General features: G+C 41.4%; 1 long non-coding RNA gene across 1 annotated transcript in view; it reads left to right on the top strand.

Annotated features, from left to right (window-relative positions):
* The window catches only part of LOC311584486, a 100,115-nt gene extending 84,313 nt beyond the window's left edge, over positions 1–15,802 (top strand). Inside the window, exons 2-3 of the long non-coding RNA XR_014774907.1 lie at positions 14,241–14,363; positions 15,698–15,802. This is a non-coding gene — a long non-coding RNA (uncharacterized lncRNA). The remainder of the gene's footprint in view (positions 1–14,240; positions 14,364–15,697) is intronic.
* The last annotated feature ends 6,613 nt before the right edge of the window (positions 15,803–22,415 follow it).

Genomic DNA, 22,415 nt, shown 5'->3' with positions numbered 1-22,415 from the left:
TGTAATACTTTACATGGCTGATCTGCCATATGATTCATTGATTTTCTATACTACTCCCCATTTCATTGCTTCATCCATGTAGTAGTAGTAGTAATAATAACAATAACAATAAAAAATAAATAATATCATCCCAGGAGGTGGAAGAACTACTAGGTTCCCCTGGAATAGTAATTTTCAGTGTTTTAAAAAAGTGTAGTCTACGATCTATACTTTTAAAACACATTCTCTCCCTAGTCCTCCTAAGCTGCTCTCACCAGAATGGAAGAATGGCTAGTCGTTCTTCATTGCATATGATTTTATTCAATATCACATAGAAATTTGATATTGGAAGCAGGGTAACCAGTGTTAGATCACTGGTAACACTTTTCACAAGGACCTATACCAAGTACTTGCCATGCAACCTGGTTCCTAAGTTATAATGAAACTAAATTCCATAATCAGAACAAGAATGCTATAAACCTAGATGTCTATTAGATAAATGTGCTTCTGACAACAGCCGTGCAGCAGTCCGCACATGTTAGGTAAGCTTGATGGGACCCTGACCCTTCTTTAGGAAGCTCTGGCTACCACGCGGTGAGAATGCTTTGTGTGGTAGCATCCCTGCCTCCAACCCTGATGGCCTACATTAACCCACACATGGCTTTAAGATTATTTTTATTATTTTATGTGTATGAGTGTTTTGCCTGTATGTGGACCACAGTGTGGTACCTGCTGAGGACAGAAGAGGGCATTGGAGCTTTTGGAATTCGAGTTGCAGGCATTTGTGAGCCACCATGTAGGTGCTGGGAATTGAACTCAGGTCCTCTTGCAAGGAGAAACAAGTGCTCTTAACTGCTCAGCCGTATCTCTGGTCCTCATTTATTTTGATATATTGGTATTCTTCTAACATTTGTCTTGATTAATAAGTATTTCACCAATAAATCAATATTTGATACTTAGCTCTGGTATTTAGCAGAGCCTGAAACATTGACTGATATGTGGCTCACCAAAAGTAAGCAGTGACCTTTCTGAAATAACATCTACTAGCTACCCTTAAAATCTGAATTTTACAGACAGCTGCTTACTTTAGAAAGAAGCTTAAATGAAGGGGCATATTCTTAGTGCCATATTGCCTGTGATGAATTGTTTCAAAGTACATTATTAATTTGTAGTTTGGGGACTACAGTGACATCAGTTAGGGATCCAGCCTTTACCTCACAGAATGTCATGTGCTTCCTGTGCAGCACGTCCTGTGTTACATCATTTGTTTCCTTCTGTATTGTCGCTGTTAGACACAATCTCCCTGACAGGGTACTATCTATTCACCTGCAAAATGTCGGCTGCTGATCATGCTCTTTTCATCCTTGGTTACTAATTTCCTAACATTTCCTTATGTAAATCAGTTTAGATCTGAAATAAGTCAGTGTGGGTGGAACAGCTTTAGCAACAGACTAAGAAAAATGACAGTTACAGAGATGATTGCCTCAGGTACAGCACCCAGAACAGGACAATGTGTTACTTTCAGAATGACTCAGGGCTTAGTGTTGACATGTGATGACCTTCATGTATTATTGAACAAGACTGTATGATATGCCATTTATTCCATAGTGTTGTAAAACAGGCTTTAAGCAAATACTCTAGACTAATGTGTCCATATTTATCATAGGATTGATACTAAAGACTTTTCAAGGAAGAATGTTTACTTTGATTTTTGATGCTTAATAGTGAGAAAAGCTATTTTTCTGAATATAAATAAAGTGCATGGTTAGGAGTTAACATTTGTTTATGAGTAGAACTGTTATTAGGTTATAAGTAAGTGTTTTGCAAAAGAAAGCACGTGACCACATGTTCTGTGACTAGTCTAGCAAAATTAGATATTTTCATTGCTATGATTTCTGCTACTCTTTCTATTTTCTTCCAATTGTCATAATAGTTGTTTCCATACTTGTCATTTTTACTCACTGAGACACCTTAAAGAATCAGTATGTGGCAGTGTGTGATTGGGGCACAGCCACAGTTCACCATGTGATTGGGGTACAGCCACAGTTCACCATGTGATTGGGGCACAGCCATACTTCACCTTTTCTGTATCATTTCATGCTTAATCAAAGCTACCTGCCTGCCCATGGCTTTTGCATTGCTATTCAGAAAGTTTAAGACACAAAAATCAGCCTAGATGCCCCAAGCGGATGAGTGGATGAAAAAATAAACTGTGTATACATAAATTGAACAATTTTTTAGCTGTAAAGAGTTGTAAAGCGCTGTAAGAATGGGTGGAACTGGAGGGCAGCATAGTAAGTGAAATGAGACACGAGAGAACAAGCATCACATGCTTCCTCTCACAGATGGATATAAAAAAAACAACAGCAATGACAACCGAGCAATACACGCTGAATTGAAAGTAGCAGACTGATTGCGAGAGATGTAGAAGGGTGCAGGAAGGGTGGCTGGGCCATAGTCAATGTGTTCTGTGTGCTGTGTGCATGCATGGGAGTATCAAAGCGAATCCCACTAGTTTGCACAAACAATGCATTAATCATAAAAATCATTTAAAAAGTTACTGGGAAAGAACACAGCCACATTAATCACTGAATCAGATTCATTGCATCAGGAGCTAGTGGCTTGATGGAACCATTGATTTGGGAATACATTAACGTACAAACAAAAGCTTCCCAAAAGCAGCATGTTTGGGCGCGTCCATCGCAATTATCAGGCACTTGAAAACACTAGACTGCTTGGGTATTGTGTTCCAGTGAGAACAAGAGGACGTTGAGAGAAGACACAGAAGAAGCATCCAGAAGTCATGTAGGTGCCTGTATCTAGTCTGCTCCTTGGGTGCCTGTTAGAAATATGTTTTGTTTTGTTTGTTTGTTTGTTTGTTTGTTTGTTTTTTGGTTTTTCAAGGCACCGTTTCCTCTGTGTAGCCTTGGCTGTCCAGGAATCACTGTGCAGACCAGGCTGGCCTTGAACTCCCAAGTGCTGAGATTAAAGGCATGCACCACCACTGCCCTGCTAAGAAAAATTTTTGCTATTAAGAAAGGCAAAAGCTCACTAGAACTGATAATGAAGATTCTGGACAATGGTGAAAACTGTTTTCGAGGGGCCAGAGAAGTGGCTTCCTGCTTGGGAAGACTGGCTGCTCCTGTGGCAGGAGAGAAGACTTCTGTTCCCAGCACCCCCTGGGGGCTCACACTGTTCTAGGGGAGCCAATGTCCTCTTCTGACCCCTTCAGGCACTAGTCGCACATGTGTGCACATAAATACGTGCAGGCAAGATACCCTTGTACATAAAATAAAACACATCTAAAACAATTTCAAAGTGTTTTTGCATGGTTTCCCCTAGATTAGCCTCTGGGACAACATCCAGGAGCCGAGTTCCTGTGTGGTCTCCTCCCCGCGATCCCCAGTCTACACTGCCCAAGAGCCAGCATTTGCATCTCAGTGAGGAAAAATAGCCAACTATGGTTTACTCAACTGTCATGCCTATTAGGAACAGTGCTTCTTGTGTAGTCTATTCTAATAGCAGTGGGCTAAAGAAAAATGGCTGAAATACTACCATGAGCAGGGCATGCAGGCCGAGCTCTGTGTGGACATCTGGAAAGAAACTAAGCTAAACTAAAGCTAAAAGAGAGAGGAATCAAATAAAAAGGCCTCCTAAAATATCCCAGTTTTGTGCTAATAATACTACTCTTTCTTTGATATTTAAAACAATGGATGGTTGCTAAAATCATGCAGTTAGTATGTGGATAAACGGGGGAAAATAATCCATGTGAAATTGAAATAAATCATCCCTGCATACAAAGAGTAAACAACGCCAAGTGTTTGATAGTCTATCTTCATAGTCATGTTTTATTTTATTATTTTATTGCTGAGACAGGGTCTTGTGTAGCTCAGGCTGGCTTCAAACTTGCTATGTAGCTAAAGAAACTTCTGGTTTCCCTGCCTTTACCTGCATGTGAGTGTACAGGTATGAATCTTGATTAATACAGTGCTGGGTGATTTGTTGATGCTATGCAAGACTTACATCTCTAACCCTCACATTTTACTTTTGATTTTTTTTTTGAAAAAAGAAAAACAGAACTGAATCATAGCAGTAATATTGTTAGGAGTTTTATATAGTTCATGTTTGAATCATTAAGGAATGCAGAGTTCACCATTCCTCTAACAATATAGCCCCGTGGCTTGGAACTACAGGAAGTAAATACCTGTAGCATGGTCTTTATTAGCCTCTAGACAGCTGGGAAGGGAATAAAGTAAGAGTTGAGATCTATGGCTTCCAATTTCACCTCTTTTCCTATGTGCAGAACTGTGTGGATTTAGTGAGAAAGTTTTCCTTATGCAATCTTGGACTAAGTAGGAAGAAATACTAGCATTAAAGAGAGAGGAAATGATGCATCTTAGCAGTTGGAGAGGCAATATGGTTAGTTGATTCTAAAATGAAGGATACTCTGTTTACATTGAACTTAGGGATCAGACTTGGAGAGACGTTGGCACAGGCAGCGTTGATACGCAGGAAGACAATGGCTGCAGAAAAACTATGTGGGCATAAAGCCGGTGCTGGCTCTGCCTGTCTGTACATGCCTCAGCTCTTCCACCCAGTTCAGGTATGCTTGTAATCGCTGGGGATTCTGGGATCGATTTCCTATGCTCCGCATAGCCAAAAGCCAGACTATTTGGTTTTCATTCCCAGTTTCACCACAAATGTAAGCTTTTGCCAAATACCCCTTACAAGGACCCAGCATTTCTCCCTTACGGACTTTCTTATAAGGTGTTATTTATGTGAAGCTCTTGAGATTGGATAGCCTAACTATTTAACCAACTGGCAGGAATGATGCCCTAGACTTACTTGTGAGACACTGTATGAGAGCTGTGGTCTTCTCGAAAGAACTGCAGGGCATCTGTTCTTAACGATAAAACGAGACTCCTGGGCAAAACAAGTCCTGTATAATCCCCAGCTCACGGTGCCCCTTTGCTTACAGACTGGAGGGCTCCCACAGACACTTGCCGTGTTACCTTTCTCAGGAATGACAAGGAAAGTAAATCCAGGAAGGTGGAGTGCAGGAGATGATTACTAGTTGTTTTTTTTTTTTTCTTTCAAATTGACAGTTATAATTTGCCCGTTGTCAGGGAGAACGCAACCCTGGGAGCTTTATCAGTGGATCTGGGAGGAAGGTCAGGTGAGCTGCTTTGTCTTGAAGTTCGATGGTGCTGCACTAAAATTCTAGGAGAGGGGAAGGCGCACAGCTTCACTCATTTGTAGCACTAGAGCCTTGTTTTTAAATACTACTCCTCCTCCTCGTCCTCCTCCTCCTCTTCAGTTTTTTGTTTGTTTTACTGTTTGGTTATTTTTCCTCCCTCCCTCCCTCCCTCCCTCCCTTCCTCCCTCCCTTCCTCCCTCCCTTCTTTCCTTCTTCCCTCACCGCTCACCCTCTCTCTCCTCTTTTGAGACAGGGTGTCACTATGTAACCTGGCTGTCCTGGGACTCACCTGTAGATCAGGCTGGCAGAGTCGGGCCTGCCTCTGCTCCAGAGTGCTGGCCTTACAGGCGTGCACTCCTATACTACCTTGTTTTTAGACAGGCTGAGAATGCTGCAGCCAATGGTCAGGCTAACCCCGACCTGTCATTATCTTTTGTTACTTTCCCTGTGGCCTCTTTTCTGGAATTGGCTATACTGATAAACCGTAACTTTCATTTTAGGGTCAGTGATGGTTTATGTGTCTGTTTTTTACCCTTCCTAGGTAATGTTTGAAGCTAAACATTTTTCTGCACCTCTGTTCAGAGAAAGGTTTTCTGCTAAACAGTGTCTAGAGCTGTTCTGTTATTATTCTAAACTGTATATCTTGACTCAAATAAGATAGGTTAAAGCATCCTTCTAGGCCTTAGAATAAATTCATCAAGGACCTAATAAAAATCTGTTTTATTTGATAGGGACTGTCTTAGCTCTGGGGACAGTAGACACAATCAGCCGAGGCCCAGGTAAGTCCAGAGACTTTCAGTGGGGAGGCTGGCATCTTCTGAGGCACATATTTTTTGAGATAGGAGTGCTAGCTCTCAGGCTAATCACTCTCTGTTTCATTGCATTCTCTGAACTTTTGTCTCTTCCCCACACCACAAGACATTTATTTAGGAAATAAAGGTCTTACCTCACATCTACTTTTGGGATCTGAAGCCCTACAAATCAGCTCCTGGCTCCACATTCTGTCAATTATGATCCCTGATACCGAGAGCACTGTAAGTACCACAGTGACCTTTTATCTTCATTAATGAAGCCATAAGATGCTGTGTTAAGTGAAAAATCAGTGAATCACTCACTGGACACACAGAAACACTCTGGCTTTGGGTTGAGCATTAACTATAGAAAATCCAGGGCAGAGGAGAGAAGAGGCAGAGATACAGCAAAGGAAAGCAAAGGCACAAAATGGAGATGATATTCTAGAGACATGTGGAAGACAAGCACAGGGTTGCTGATGATGATGGCGAGGTGGGGCTCGGTAGCTCAGAATCTGGGAGTGAGATGGCCAGCTCTTAGCTGGTAGGTGTGGGTAGGCGCTGGGCTGCGCTATGGTGATAGATGGCCTACTAGTGTTATTAAAGATCTGGCACTGTGCTCCTGCTAGTTAGGGCAGGGTCAGAACAGCAAGTAGTTTCCTCACCCTCTGTTTAGTAAAGAAACTGTTAGTGTGCCTCAGTTCACACCTGTGTGCCTTCTGGGGCACTAAAGCAGTGAGGGGATGGAGAGGGGACTCAGGGAGCAGATGGTCATGCCTCTCCTACTATGTAGTCACAGTCCAGCAGGGGGTGATGGCTGCATGTCTAATGAGAAGGGAGTAGGTTAAAGACTTGATTCCTAAATTAAAGTTCAAAATATAGGAAACAAAGACTAAGTTACATTAAAGAAAACCCACTGACATATAGTCTTAAGAGATTATTAGCCCAAATCATAAATTTAAGATGCATCTGACTATATGACACCCCACTATTGTTACCTACTTTAAAAACACAGCCAAACTGAAGGACAGCGATTATTGTCCAAACAACAAAAGATATTCTGATTTTTAGAGCCATCAAATACTAAAAATATATATCTTTAAGTCAGTGTTACATACTATGTGCCCCCCACCCCCCAATAAAACTTGTTAGCAACAATGGAAGCAGAACCAAACAAAAATAACCATCACAGTTCAGTGCTCTTTGGGGACTGATATATGAATGTTCAAAATAATGAGTGTAACTGATCAAATCTTGAGGATCTGGGTTCAGATTCCCCAATGCCATGTAAAAAGCCAGGAATAGGAAGCCAGTGCTAGGAAGGTGGACCCTGGAGCTTGTTGGCCAGCCCCTCCTGCCAACTGGTGAACTCTGTGATCAGTGAGAAATGCTGTCTCAAATAATAAGGACACCTGGTATCAACCCATGGTTTCCACATGCATACACACACACACACACACACACACACACACACACACATGCACACAAACACACACAGACACACACACACACATGCACACAAACACACTTACATAAACACACACACACACAAACACACTTACATAAACACACACACACACACACACACACACACACACACACATAAACACACACACCCCTACCTGCCTACTCACTCTTGTCATCAATAGATGTTTCCAGACAAGAGTGCTTGATTCTATTAAATTCAAATACTTCCCAGTCATTAAAACACAGAGATTTCAGATTTGCATGTTTAAATTTTCTCTGAAATTATATAACAGAATATAGTTTATATCTTAATCATGAGACATGCCTATGTTGGCATATAATTACTATCCTAAATTGTGTACTTACTAAAGGATTCCTAATATCCTAAAAGGATTCCTAATATGCTAAAAACATAGATTATTATAATGAGAGCAGAATGGGCCGGGGGTGAGTGGCCAGCCTCCATACAGAGTGATTTTTGGAGTTGATGTGATTTTTGTGTCATTTAGGCTTCTCATCTCTTGTATGACAGAACATCTGGCATAAACTGCTGAGAAGGAAGGTGTGTGAACTTCAAGAGGCTCAGCTAGTAAGGGAGCTGTCACCAAGCCTGAAAACCAGAGTTTGATCCCCGAGACCCACATGGTAGAGGAGGACTGACTCCTGCTAAGCTGTTCTCTGTCCTCCACTCATGTCCTGTAGTGTGTAGATGTGCGTGAGTGTGCACACACACTTATATACACAAATCCACAAGTACATACATAATGACAAATGTAAAGGAGAGGGATAAAGGAAAGGGAAGATGGTCATTTATTCCCTAGTTTCAGAGATCTCAGACCACCACGGCAGGGATGAGAGGCCGGCAGGGAGGACACACAGCATGGCACCGCATGTAGAGTGGAACAGCAGGGCTTGGAGACGCCTTGAGTCACCCGCTTTCTCCAACCACTCACCACCTCCTGCAGCTCCACCAACTCCCAACTGTATACTCAGAATTTGAATTTGTTATACAGATTACACCACTCATTATGTCAGGGCCTTTATTGTCCGCTAGTCATGAGCGGACACACCTGGAGCCGTGCATCATCAATTTCCCAGGCTTATTAATTCAAGATGACCATCAAGATTAACTACCGCACACCTTGTGCTGCTCTGACCCATTTTATAGAATTTCCCAAGAACGAATGTGACTCTTCTCATTGTTAGACTAAGAATGTATCCCCAAGTGGTGGCTAGTATCTAGGTAAAACAGGGCTGTCTTTGTTTGCACTCTGGGAAGATGGCAGTATTTATAATTGAACATAAACTTATAGTTAACACCAATGGACAAAACAGTACAAAGATAAGGGGAATGTTAGAGAAGACAGTAAAAATGCAGTTTTTATTTTATTTTATTTTAGTTAATTAATTATTTATTAATTTTAGTTTTTCGAGACAGGGTTTCTCTATGTAGCCTTGGCTGTCCTAGACTTGCTTTGTAGACTAGACTGGCCTCGAACTCAGAGCACTCCTCTTGCCTCTGCCTCCCCAGTGCTGGGATTAAAGGTGTGCACCACCACGCCCAGCCTGGAATGCAGTTTTTAAATGCTGATGCACTCCCCCATGTGAAGGGGGTTCCATTAATGTAGTAATGGCATCTCCATAGTCCTTTAGTCACAGAACGCCTTTGGAAGGGATATGACTTATTCAGCTTAAAATGCTGGGAAGAATAAGCTGTGCACATTTGGGTATCTGTCCTGTTTCTCCCTTAGAGAAGCAGCTGCTTCCTGGGCAGTCATTTCTTCTTGCTTCTATTCACCACCAGCTGGGCAGAGCTCCAACAGGGGATACCCTCTCTTGTCCAGGCCCGTATATGGCTGGGTGAGAACATTGGTCCAATTAGGGAGTGTGGGATTATGGACTGAGCTATTCATCAACCACACACTCTAGCTTAATCTGTTTTGATCATAAAGGTGACGTACATCAATCTTACTCCTTTGCCTTACTTTTCAGTTTGTTTTTTTTAACAACTGCCAAGAGGTGTTATTTATTCAAAATCCCCATACTTACCACTCCCTGATAGATCCTTGGATTTATTTGTTTACCTATGTTTCCCCTTAGCAGAACACAAGCTCCAGGGCAGAAATTAATTTTGTTCTCTGCTGTATCCCTAGCATCTAGAACTAGTACAACACAGCCTTTTAATAAATACCTGCTAAATGAGACATCAGTTACCGTGCCAGGGTGAGTGGAGGTGAGTGTCTCACGGATGAGTGAGGTCACACTGCACCATCTCTGTGTGAGATGTGGAGTGTTAGTCTCTTAGCTCTGTCTTGAAAACATTTTTATTTATATACATGGATGATTTGCCTTCATGTATGTATATGCATAGTATGTACACCAGGTAACTAAGGAGTCCAGAAGAGGATGTCAGACTCCCTGGAAATGGAGTCACAGGTGCTTTTAAGCTGCCATATGGGTGCTGAGAATCTAGCTCAGGCCCACCGGAAGAGAGGCCAGTGCTCTTTACCACCGAGCCATCTCCCCAGCCCAAATTGCCCGTTCTCAAAGAGTACCAGAATAGTATACAGTTAACTTGCTTCCACCATCTGATTTTCTATCATCTGATTTGCTTCTGGGTCCTTAAAGCGAAATGTATTTTGAATGAGCTTTGAAAAATGTTGCCTTAGTGATGTTTCCCTTGAACAGTATGAAGGTAGACCGAGCCCTAACGGCAATGAGTAGGAAAGTGCTTTTCAGGCGCTGGTCCAGCATCCTTGGAGGCTGAGGGCTTCATCATCATTTTTCTGGCTCTCTAGCTTTAAGCTAGAGTAACTAATTTTCTGAGTAACTAATATGGAGAAGGGCGCTGCTGTGTTTACAGTGACAAAGCTGAGAATGGTCATACGTCTGCATTTCCAAGGAGGAAATTCCAACTTTGCTTCCCTTGGAGCCAGGAAGTAACTAGATCATCACATTTAAGATTTGCCTCCAGATTTAGTTTATATTTGGTCTCATCTCTTCTCTCTTCTTTTTTCTTTCCTTTTTTCCTTCTTTATTCCTTTCCCTTCCCCCCTCCCTTTTCCTTTCTTCCTTTTCTTTCTTTGTTTTTGACATATGTCACAGGTTGGCCTTGAACATATAGTGGAGGATAATCTTATATTTCTGATCCTTCTGTCTCCACCTCCCATATTCGGGGATTACAGGTGTAAGCTACCATGCACAGAGAATGCAGCGCTGGGACTCAAACCGAGGGCTTTGTGTATGACAGTCCGGCACTTTCCCAACTCAGCTACAGCCCAGGCTCGGATTCTCCTTTGCCCCCTGGATTTGTGCATGCATAAATTTAGGCTTATGTGTTTGTGTTCTTTGTACTTTTATGTTTATAGTCGTCTTCTTATGTGGACAAATGATGGTGATGTTAAGGTTTTTAATTAGGTATTATTATGAGGCAAAATACTGACCTTAAGTTCAATTGCATATCTATGTATGTAGAAGTTTCCAGTTCAGTTAAAAATGGTTTTGCATTGTGGGGTGGCCTCAGTACGTAAAGTCTTTTGCTGCAGAACCTGGTGACCTAAGTTTGGTCACTCAGATCCAGTATGGTAGAAAAAGATAAATAAATAAATAAATAAAAACAAAAGTTAACATTTCTTTTTGTTGTTTTGTTTTTTTAAAACATGGTTTCATTATGTAGCTTTATTATGTAGACTGTGCTGGCCTTGAACTCACAAAGATCCATTTGCCTCTGCCCCTGAGTGCTGGAATAAAATACATGGCTGCTATGCCTAGCTCCTTTTGTTGCTCTGTGTGGTGGTAACATTCCACTTGGACCCCAGAAAAGTGTAGTCTTTTACCTTTAGTGGTCACAATGCCATCTTTTATTATTTAAACCCCATAATAATCCAAGTTAATACTTTTTAAATGTCTGCAACCCATTTTGTATGTAGAGACATTTAAAAAAGTCATTTAGTGAAAATACTGTGTAACTTTTATTTCTTTTCATTTTAAAAGAAATCTGATGGTAGGCAACTATTTTATTATTTGAATTTTTCTTTTTAAATAATATTTTATTACTTCTTCAGAATTTCACATAATGTATTTTTCTCTCAGTCATCCTTCCCCTAACTTCTCCCAGCTCCACTCCCACCTCCCTGCTCACTCATATTCTCTCTCTCTCTGTATTTTTAAAACTCATCAAGTTCAATTTATGGTGTTCAAGTGCTGTTGGGAATGGGGCCTGTGAGAGAATGTGTTGACCTTCCAGTGGTCACATCCGTAAAGAAAACTGGCTCTCTTTTCCAAGCAGCTATCAGATGGTGAGAGCTCCTCAGATAGGGTGTAAACTTCCTGCACACATACTCTCTCCATGCTGGATTCTGTCTGGCTTGTGCTTGCTTAGGTCTTATGCATACTGCCCAGCTGCTGTGAGTTCATATGGGCAACTGCCTTGTTGTGTCTGGAAAACACTGCTTCCTTGTAGCCATCCTCTACCTCTGGCTTTTACGGTCTTTCTGCCCTCTCTTTCATGATGTTTCCTGAACCATGTAGGGATGGGGTCTGTACTCCACTTAGGGATGAGCACTCCACAATCTTTTATTCTCTTAACCAGTTGTGGGTCTTTGTGTTAATCACCATCTACTGCAAACACTTCCAGTGATGAAGACCAAGAGACATGCCAATCTGTGGGTACAGCAATACGCCATCAGGAATCATTTTAATGTTATGTTCGTTTAGCAGAACAACAGTAGAAGGTTCTTCCTTAGAGCCTATGATCTATCTAGTCACAGGTTCTTGGCCCCTATAATGGAAATGTTGTAGGGTATTCACTGGAGAAGAGTCCTCAGACATGAGCTTAAGCCAATAGGAAGTTTTTATTAGCTGCCTGGCAACTACACTGGGTGCTCAGGATCCTAGTATAGCCCTGAGACTCTCTCAGTGTGAGTTGTCAGGACAAAAACCATGTCCTGGGTTCACACACTTCAGATGACAAGAACAGTTAGACAGAAGCAGAACTACAGCAGCCAAAAAGGAAGGTTAGTAGACTTTCCCAGAACGGTGGGCTTTGGTGGATTAGGCCTTGTTTTAGTTTTGGCAGGTGGTGCTGTCTATGTGTTGAGTTTTATAGCTTGAATGACACTTCTATCATGGAGTCAGTTGTGCTTAGGTCTCTGGGCCTACTAAGGTCTGGGGTCCTGTTACAGTATCTGGTTCTAGTGACCTGTTACCCAGTCATTAGAATCCTTTACTTCCAGTTTTGGGTACTCATACTATGATAGTTAATTTCCATTATCAATGTGATTGGCTTTAGCATCAGTGTGGAAACATACCTATCAGGTATTTGTTAGGATGTGTATAGACAGGTTGAGCTGAGGAGAGAAGACCCACCTTTAATGGGGGTGGCACCATCTTCATGGGTGACATAACCATCAGCCTTCTCTCCTTCCTAACTAGGATGCTATTTGACCAACTGCCCCATGCTCCCCCACCCATGACTTCCCTGCTGTGATGGACTTGAACCCTTGAACTGTGAGCCAAATAAACTCTTCTTTTCATAAGCTGCTTTTATTAGGTACTATGTTACAGCAACAAGAACAGCAATGCCCACATACCAAAGCACCTCATCAAGATGTAAGCAATAGTTATCAGTAAGATGTGCTATATTTTAACTTAGACTCGCCTTACTTAATTCAATATAGTAAGAAAGCAGGAAAATTAGAATAATAATTTTTGCATTGTCACTGATATAGGAATTCTGAAACAACATTTTATCTTTTTGCATTACCTTGAATATTTCTTCTGAAAAATTTTGAAGTTGCACACTTAGTTAATCTGTTTAAGGGACATTTGTGCCAAAAACCTAATGTGAAAAGCCACTGCTATGTTCAGGTGAATTAAATTAAAATTACTCCTTGCCAGAAATGACCTCATTTAGAAAACTTAATATATTAATATGCATTTAAATATACTGTATGAACCACTGAAAAAGAAAGTGGTACATGTCATGTAAAATCCTATACAAACTTCAATTAAAGGGTGTAGGATTTGTTTAGGTTTCCAACAGCACAAAGGCTGATTGGCTTCTGATAGAGGAAGGAGAAGGAGTATTAGCCAGATTCACCTGAGAAGACAAACATAGGAAAGATTTTTCTAAACTTGGCAATAAATAAGGGTCAGTCTTCTATCTTACCATCTTTGTTGTAGTTTATGGTTTTGAAAATGAACCTTAGCTGGGCAGTGGTGGCACACATCTTTAATCCCAGTCCTCAGAAGGTAGAGGCAGGTGTATCTCTGTGAGTTCAAGGCCAACCTGGTCAACAAAGAGTTCCAGGACAGCCAGGGTGTTACATAGAGGGACCCTGCTTTAAGAAATAAAGGAAGAAAGAAAAGAATAAAAGGAACCTCACATCTCTTTGTGTCCTGGGGAAAATAAGATTATCTAAGCACATGCTGTTAATTTTACCCATAAAAAGAAACCATAACTGCTCTTCTATAGAGCTACAGAGGAAGATATAGAATAAAAAGACATTGTCCAAACAATATCTATATTAAAAACTTACTCTCTTACAGGCAGTAGGTAGGATGCTTAATATGGACATGCTTGGTGAAAGCCCTAATACCTTTCCGTGCCACTTATTTGTTTTTCAAGTTCATCTGTGGAAGGTTCATATCCTGACAGTCACAGTGATGGGGCAAGGCCATAGGTTACCTTAGGATGAAGGTTTTAAAGCAAAATGTTGGGAATGTTAGGGAAATTTCAGCCTTCATAGTTCAAAAAAATTTTAAAGTAATTTTATATCAAGTGCCTACAATTTTTTCTTCTCTAGAAAGAACAAATTAGTGCTTCTCAAGATAACATGGAAGAGAAAACTGGCTGACCCAATCGGCTGTTGGAACAGGCTCCCAAGTGAAATTGTGAAACGCTGTTCTGTCGCTGTCTCATCTGTCTGGTATGTCAGGATAGGGATGGGAGAGGGGCAGGAGAGAAGACCTCTCGAACACCATCCAGTCCTCACACTGCCTCACTTCTGCCATGGAATGCTCACTGTTGGGTAACAGAGAAACAAAAACATCTCTTATCAAGGAGACATTTTACAAACAAGACTTTTTAATTCTTGGAAATTTTATTAGGAACTGATGGATAAAATATCTGCACTTCATTATTACCCTTATTTGTAACCTTTATTATAAAACAATGGCTGTTTTTTTAATGACTGGTGCGCTTTTGCTATTTAAGCATATTCTTCTGTGTATAGTAGCTCATTAGTGTCATAACTCAGAGCATTTACTCGCCTGTACATTCTTGCTGGGCAGGTAGATACGTTTACCTCTGTATTCCTGGAAGCCAACATGGTCTTGGATCAAGAGTGAGGCTAACTCCTGGAAGTAGCTTTTGAACTCTCCATGGATCAGACTGGTCTGGGAGTGCTCACCCAAGAGTCTGCTCCTCTAATACCCTCTACTTGTCCTTACAAAATGTACTTTACTCAGCCTTGAGTCATTGCCATCACTAATTCCTTAATCTTCAATATTGGCTTTTCTGTTATGCCTAAAAGAAACTGTTTTATTATGGCAAAGCATGGACTTTACCAGAATGAAAATAGGCTTACATTTTCTGTTAGCGCTGTACTCTTGAGCAGGTTACTCAGACTCTACATGCCTCAGTGTTTTCATTAATCCGTCACCTCATAGGACTTTGTTGAAGACTTTTTAGTGAGTTTAACACAGAAATAGGATGAGAACAATATGAAAGCTGACTTACCCTTGTGGGCTCATAGCCCTAAATGCATAAAAAGGAGGCATAGGCTATAGGTTGAATCAAGGATTTACATAAAAAATAAGCATGGGCACCATGGGTGACTTCTGTTAGATGATTAGTTAGGTTTTGACTTAAGTCTTAGTCACCATGACCAAGACATGGTGACTATAAAAGGAAACAAAAGCGTTTAATTAGGGGCTGGCTTACGGTTTCAGAGGGTGAGTCCATTATCATCATGGTGAGAGCATGGTAGCACGCATGGTGCTGGCGCAGTAGCTGAGAGCTCCTCATTGTCACAGACATAATGATAAGTCATAGAGGCTTGGCTTGACAAAGTTCCAGAGCCCTCCGACTGCCCAGCATGGGCACTAGACATCCAGAGGAGCTGTTGAGGCTTTGCTTGGCAGCGTTCCAAAGATCTCTGGCTGATCACCACTGCCCCCAAATATGTATGGTCCAGGTGTAATATTGTTTAGAAATCTGCTATTTCTCCTAAAATTGTTTTGTTTTCTCTTTATTTCTCAGCCCTAAGGAAAATCATACAGGGAAAACTTTTTTTCCACAGAGAATGCTGAAAGAAGGCATCTGGCTAAAGGCTTGAGACAATGATAGAGTTTTTTTTTTTTTTTTTTTTTTTTTTTTTTTTTGCTCTGACTACGAGCACCCAAGCAGAAACTGCATGTAAGAAAGGTAAGACATAACAGTACCTGGCTAGATACTGTTACCTGTGGAAATGTTTCCTTAGACTCTGCTTTGAGAGCAATAGAAGATGGGCTTGGAACATCATGCTTTACAGATATTTTACAATAGAGGGCCCCTTGGCAGTTAGCCTAGGCTTAGGTAGCACACTTGTTGGTCTAGGACTGGAAATGGGTCCAGTTTTTTCTTTAGAGACTGTCTAGCTCAAGCTATGTGTTAAGGCCATCTTGTAAACACATTGGCTTTAGCCTGGGGAAATTAATGATTAAACTTTCCTGAGTGTTGTTTAAGAAGTAGTAAGCAGGTTATGCTGACCACTGTTTGGAAAATAATTGATTTTTGTTGTAGGTTACAGACCTTTTTGTATTTCCTTGTTACTCTGTTGATTTTTGATTGCTCTAGTAATTGTAATGATAAAAAAAATTATGATGTAATCTGTAATGAAAAAAATTGAATTTCATTTTCAGTAAAATACCGGGGTTAGCCCAAGGAGAAAAGGGGCAAGCAAGTAACAGACATGAGAGAATAAGCTACAGTGAGATGGGGAACAGCAAGAGGGATGGATAGATGGAGAAAAACAAGCAAGAGGAGAGATAGGAAGACGGGCAACAGCAAGCAAGGAGATAGTTGGACAGACAGACAGCAAGCGAGACAGACACAGAGTCAGGAAAGTTCTCCTGGGCTTTAAGGCCTTCAGCTTGTACCACATATGCCTGAGTCTCTGAGTATTTCTTTTTCCTCTGTTCCTCAGCTTCTCCTCAAGAACTGGTTTCTCTAGCTAGGTGTTCAACCAATGGTTGGTTTCCATTAACCATCTGTTTACCGCCTGCTCAGTTCTCCCTACTGCAGATCCACCTCTCTTCTCTCCTCCTCTTCGCTCTTCCCAGAGCTGGTGTTGGGGAGCAGTAGCACTTCATCCCAACCCACAGGCTACAAGAGAGAGACTGGGCCTAGCACAGGCTTCCGAACCTCAAAGTCCAAACCCACTGACATGCTTTCTCCAATAAGACCATACCTACGCCAACAAGGCCACACCTCTTAATCCTTCTCAAACATACAACTCCTCGGTGACTAAGCTTTCAAATTTATGAACTGATTTGCAGTCCTTCTTATTCAAACCACCGCAACTTAGCATTTAGAATGTTTCAATTCAATGTGGGTGGCATTTAACCCGAGAGTTCATACATGTAAAGTGTTTTGATCCAGATCCCCGTTCCCTCCCTGCCATTCCTTTCTTCATTTCTCTCATCACCAGTCCCTCCCAAGCTCACATGCCTCGTTTAACCCCCTGGAGTCCAGATCATCCTGACTGCATGTGTGTGGGGTAGGGCTGTCTACCGGAGTATGGCAAGCCCCTCCTGGGCCTCAGCCCCAAAGAAAACCTGTCTCCGTCTCCCAGCAGCCATCAGTGGCCAATAGCTCCTCAGCTGTGGGTAGCACTCCTGAGTACCCTTCCTCCATTTTAATCCTAAGTATTAAATTGTATTAAAAAGATGACATTCTCACCTATGCCCCCTCTTCCGTCCCTCTACCTTCCTGAAGCTATGTACACTCCTTTGGCAGCCTGTGTTTCCATGTGACCTGTCTACAGTTAGTGCCTTCTGCTTTCATAGGATACCTTCTCGTGCTATCAGGTGACTCAGGTGCACCTTTCCAGAGAGACATAATTGCCGTAATGTGCGTTGTGCCTTTATGAGGCTATATAAAGACTGATCCCATATGTTTTTCCATGACCACAATGTAAGAATGGTTTTAGAATGATTTTTGTTTTTAAGTTAGGGATAGTTTATTTATAGAATTTTTTTTACTATTCATCAATGTTTATATGTGAAAGGACTACAGGTGTATTGTGTTTTTATGTCTTAGAGAGTATTATGAACAAATACTAAGTGAGCTGGTCCCTTGTCTGTCCTCTGGATCTATTCCTGATCCGGCCTCTACCCCTTCTGACTTTGGAGTTCACTAGGGAATGTGTCTGATTAGATTTGGAGCAGGTATTTTTGTGAGGTGGGGGACATAATCCTGGGTATAACCTTCTCGTTTGCTCGGATTGGAGAGAGGTCCCTGGCAATGGGCATGGCTCAATGACGTTCTGTTTTATAAAGGCTAGTCCCACTTCAATGCCTCTGCTTCCTTTGGGTAGCTAAGGCATGGAGCTGCCTCTTGCTACTGCACTGCTTGGCTCTTGTGCTTGGCTTCCCCCCCCCCGGCCCCCCCCCCTCGTTTCCCTGTCTTTGCAGCAGCCTATTTCTGTTAGGCCCCGAGGACTCAACTTTGACTGTCCCATTATAAACATTTGTCAAGAAGGTGAGGCTTTCTGTTAGGTTACCTGCCTTGAAAACTGTTGTTTACATTAGACTATGTGGGAGTTTAGCAATTTAGAGAGGTAGGCCAAAACGTTTGCGTTTTATTTATTTGTGGCAGGTACACAGTAGGCAATGCAGAAACCTCTGCCGGAGGCTTCTTCCTCTAGATACGCTGATTCATGCTTTATTTCTTAGTGCTCTAGGCAAAATTTATGAGGCTGTGTCTCTTTTCTTATCAAAGTCCCTGTTCACTCTCTACTCTCTATGTTCCTGAAAGTTTGCATAACTATACTCTTTAGTTGATGAGTTAAAAAAAAAAAATCAAAGAAAGATAACGCAGAGACTCTGCACTGCCCCCTTTAGATCAGACATTGTATTGCAACCACAGACACTTCAGAGTTTTCCTTAACTCTAATGGAGGAAGGGGGACATTCTTACCAAAAAGTTTTACTGATTTTATAAAGTCACGGCTATGTGAGGGCTTTTCCTTCATTTCCCTGATGTTCTCTTTTACAAAGAAATCTATTGTAATATTAACTTACACTACTGGAATGTTATCAACTAAGAATTGTTCAGGATGCGCCCCGCCCCCCCAGCCTTGTGTAAATCCTAATGAAAAAAAACAAAAAACAAAAAAACTCCAGAACCACTGGCCAAGAACACTGGGTTCCTGCTTACTGTTCCTCCCTTTATGTAGTACCAGGGACTAGATTGCCTGCATCCCCTGCTCCAGACAACGCTTGCTTCCAAATCCTTTAAGGCCCTGTGAGAGGCACAGTCAGACAACTTGGCAGCGATGACTCAATCTGAGGAGAATTAATTAATTCCCTTCATTTAATGATGCTGTTTTTGATAGAAGCGATGCTGTTGGGAGATTAAAAAGTCAGGTTCACGTGTATTCGCAAGATGTTCAAAGTCTGTCTATGGCAGAGGCACACACTCTCTCATATTAAAGAGAAAGCCACACTTACAACCGTAATCTCCCACTTTCAGCCACTATCTTTGTGACCTTCACATAAATTTATGGTTTTGAGATGACTGTTTTGAAAAGAAAACAAAGTTCTACTAACTCTGGCAGAGATTCCATGTTTCTTGGACATACTCTGTAAACATTCTTATGAAGATTATTCTTAACATTTTCATTGCCAAAATTGATGCGTCTAGTGTTAATATCTAGCTGTTAGTTTTAGTTAGTCTTTTTCTTTCTTTCTTTTCTTTCTTTTTTTAAATATTTGAGGATCTGTACTGGTTTGAATGGGAAGTGCCCCACCCCCCAGTCTTGTGCATTGGAATGATTGATCCCTCCTTGGTGGCCTTGTTGCAGGAGGTGTTGCCCTGGAGGTAGACTTTGACACCATAGAGACTCACACTATTTTGAACATATGCTCAGCTTCCTGGTCACAGTTTGGGTTTAAGATGTGAACTCCCAGCTTGCTGCTCCAGTTACCATTCCTGCCTGCTGTCACACTTCCCCCACTGAGATGGTGATGAACTCATCACTCTGGAACCATAACCCTCAATACAGGCTTCTATAGGCTGCCTTGGTCATGGTGTTTATCACAGCAATAGGAAAATTACTAAGGCAGGAACCTGAACCGGGGAAAGGCACCTAGAAGGCCAATGGATTACAAGTTTAGAAAGTAAACTTGCTTCAGGAAGCGTTTGCTTATTATTTACTTGGCTCAAGGCTTTTGAAATACAAGATGAACAAAGCAAGCTCTCAAGACACTGGTGTCTTACATTTTAGCACTTATCATCTCAAGATGTTCCGACTCAGCAGGACAGAGTAGCAGATCAAAACTACCCTTATCTGAAAGCTTCCTAAGTAAGACTGAAGCAGCTGGGCTGCGGATTTTAAACATACATGACTAAACATTCCAACAAAATGTGCCTTTTCTGATTAATATTTCACAAGGGGCACGTATGTGGTGGTGATGGGTATTAATGAGTGTCCTGTGTCCTGAAGTCCATGGCCAAAGGTGGGAATCCAGAAAAGTTCTCCTGGGGCCCAGATAGGAATCTAAAAGGAGCCATAGAGGACGGACTGGGGATCTTCAGTTATTGTCTTAGCTGCCTGTGCTCTCATCAGAGCCACAGCCAGCGCAGTTTATAAAGAGCCCACATCTGTCTCCCCACAGGCTTGGAGCTTTAATCAAGGTGTGGACATCTGGACTCTTATGTTTTCCACATTCACAGTGACACCTTGAAGGCTGTCTCCTCTGCAGGAGTGAAGCACTGTTCCTCCCGTCGCAGAAGGGTAGAAGAGAGGCACAAGCCCCTTGAATTGTGACATTGATCCATTCATGAGGGCAAAATTCTGAGTCCCCAACACTGAGTTCTGAAGAGGACAAGACCTGCAGACCTCAGAGAGTGGCACATATGGGAACAGAAGAGGTAAGCAAGATTTATCCACACACCTAACACACTTTAGCTAGGCATCAACTACATTTTGAGAATGAAGTAGGGAAAGTAAAAATAATCTTTATAGACATTGTCTAAATGACCTAGGTAGAATAGAAGGCCAAGAAATGGGTGTAGAAAGTGGTCAAGAACCAGCAGTGATTCATTAATGAGCCCGAATAAGACTGAGTCAAGAATGCCACTAGAAAGGCCACTGCAGTAGTCTGGGTATCAGATGTCAGTCATATGATATTCATACATTGGTTTTAAGCACCCCCCTCTCCTGAAGCCCACCCACTGTCCCCTTCCGCCTCTAGACGTGGCAGAGGTGATGAGCTTCATATCAAAGGTTATCTAGGTATGCACAGGTTTAATCGGCATGGAACTATTGTCCGATGTAACGACCTTCGCCAATTTACAGGGAGTAATATAGTCAATAGGGAAAATGATATTGACTGTGTGCTTTGTGAGTGTCTTTGAAACTATTTAAAAATTATTGTCCTAGAGATTCAATATATTTTAAGTACTTCTGTCCTGTCATTATTATCTTTACAAATGAGCCGAGAACATTACAAACCCCTCGGTAGATTAAAAACAACTGGTTGGTCTTCTGCATGGAAACCTCTAAGGATCTGAGTCACATTAAAGATGATGCGGGTCAGAGAGATGGCTCAGAAGGTAGAGTCATCTGCTGCCAAGCCTGGTGATGTGAGTTGGATATTCCCAGGACCCTCATGTGAAAGGAGAGAACTCACTCTTGTATGCTGTTCACTGACCCCGATACACATGCCCCCCTCTCTCTTCCTCCCTTTCCTTTCCTCTCCCCCCTCTCACTCACACACACAAGTACATAACTAAGTATAATATAAAAAATTTTAAAAATGAAGGCCTGCAGTTAATGGTACCTTGTCTATGTGCACAGCCCTCCTGAGATTCTCCTCTTTGATGTCTCCCAGTTATAGGGACAGATTGGTCCCTTCTTTCACATCTGAACCACCCCATAAACATAAATTTGTCACTTTAGAAATAAAAACTAGTGATCAAGGAGCATTTTTATTTGTGACATAAATTTTTACAACAGAGGAGATAGCTGCGATCAGATGTGGAGTTTGTAGAACCATGGGGAAAATTTGAATTTTAGTTAGTGTAATTTCCTCTGAATAATTTTGGAGTCTGAGCAAGCAAGTCATAAACATTTATCAAGGAAGCATGTCTGTCTACTTTCCCCCTAGAAACTGCCTTATTTTTTGACTTTACATTTGCAAGTAACTGATTATTTTTGTTTCCTGTCCATTGTTCACTTACTCATTAGCTTGCTGCATGTTGCTTGACTATTTCTGTATGTCTTGCCCTCACTGTGAATTATTAGCCATGGTCCCCCATTTGTCATGTTCTGCATTTTAAGTTCTTTCCCGATCACAGATTCTTTGCGCCACATTTTCAAGCGAGAGAAAATTAATGAGAAGGGAAGATATAACTGGCTGCTGGGAGCACTAATGGCAGCTGATCAAAGTCACAGCTCACACCACTGACACACGTTATCTCCCAAGATAGCACATGGTATTCGCTGTATAAATGGATGAAAATTCTATGTAACTTGTGGATTCCTTTCTGTTCAGCTATATATTTGTCTGTGTTTCCTTTTCATGATTTTTCACTTCATATTCTTTGCCATTTTACCTATTTGGTGTTATAAAATTATAAAACGTTTATACCCTTTTACAAAACATGCTTATGTAGTGTTCCATAAAGCTTAAAGATATTGTAAAACTTATGATATATCATTATATTCTTCAAGTTGTAGAATTAATTTCATGTAAAAAAGAAACTCCAAAAAA

The sequence above is a fragment of the Acomys minous genome, assembly GCF_964271855.1.
Source record: "Acomys minous genome assembly, chromosome: 15".
In the NCBI taxonomy this organism is placed as follows: Eukaryota; Metazoa; Chordata; class Mammalia; order Rodentia; family Muridae; genus Acomys; species Acomys minous.
This window is presented reverse-complemented; position numbering and strand designations above follow the sequence as displayed.